Raw genomic sequence first — 1355 nt, 5'->3', positions numbered from 1 at the left:
AGAAGAAGAAAAGTAAGAAGAAGAAGAAGAAGAAGAAGAAGAAGAAGAAGAAGAAGAAGAAAAGTAAGAAGAAGAAGAAGAAAAGTAAGAAGAAGAAGAAGAAAAGTAGGAAGAAGAAGGAGAAGAAGAAAAATAAGAAGAAGAAGAAGAAGAAGAAGAAGAAGAAGAAAAAGAAGAAGAAGAAAAGTAAGAAGAAGAAGAAGAAGAAGAAGAAGAAGAAGAAGAAGAAGAAGAAGAAGAAGAGAGCAGTAAACATGCTAGTCGTGGTGATTGTGGTGGTATTGGTGGTGTTGTTTAGTTTCACTTTGTCGGTTGTGATGCTAGTTTTAATGATTATAACTAAGCTGAGGAGCTGAGGAGGAGGAGGAGGAGAAGAAGAAGAAAGGGATGAGGACGGGTTTCACTACGACATCGGTGATAGCCGATGAAAATGATGATAATAAAGACATTATCGAGAGCAATGCTGTTGTAAGCAATAACTGTGCCAGAACGAGAAGGAAATCCATAAATATCACGAATCAAACAGGAAATATGATAATAGTGTAGGTGTAGATATGAAAGATACAAAGAAACGAAAAAATAAGACTAAGAAAAATATATAGATCGAAACCATGGAGTATGGAGGATCAAAGGCTTGTTTCCACAAAATAAAAAAAATTAATATAAATAAAACAAGAAATTGCCTTTTACTTTTATATAAGGATATTAAAATTGAAAAGATAAGAAAGAGTTATTTTCTTTTCTGGCTGTGTAGTTTTCTGTTACTCTATTGAAATTTTCAAGCTAGGAATTTCGACAAAATCCGGAATACACTCCGAAATCAAATTACTTGTAGGATAATTCGCCATATATCATTCGAATATGGCTACTAAAATGAGCATTATATGTTAGTGTTGATGTAGTTGTTTATTCATTTATATTTTAGACGTGCGAGTAGCTGCTTTTCTTTCCATTTCAAACTGCAAGCCGGTCTATAATTCATCATGCATTTTTTCTTCATTTTCTTCCCCTGAAATTTAATTTCGTCAGTCTGACAGAAAATAACATTTCAATATTGAGTACAAATACATTAAATATGGTTCGTATTCAGTTTTATAAATGAAAGAACATAACAATTATATATATATACATACATACATACATACACACACACACACACATATATATATATACATATATATAAATATATATATACATATATATACACACAATGATATACTTATATGTGTATATATACACACACACATATATATATACATATTTATACACGCACACGATTTTATGTATCTATATATGTCTGTATATATATGTATATATATATATATATACATATATATATATATGTATATATATAT

Source organism: Octopus bimaculoides, chromosome 8 (genome assembly GCF_001194135.2).
Source record: "Octopus bimaculoides isolate UCB-OBI-ISO-001 chromosome 8, ASM119413v2, whole genome shotgun sequence".
Lineage (NCBI taxonomy): Eukaryota > Metazoa > Mollusca > Cephalopoda > Octopoda > Octopodidae > Octopus > Octopus bimaculoides.
The sequence above is the reverse complement of the archived record's forward strand: the minus strand, read 5'-3'. Positions refer to the sequence as shown.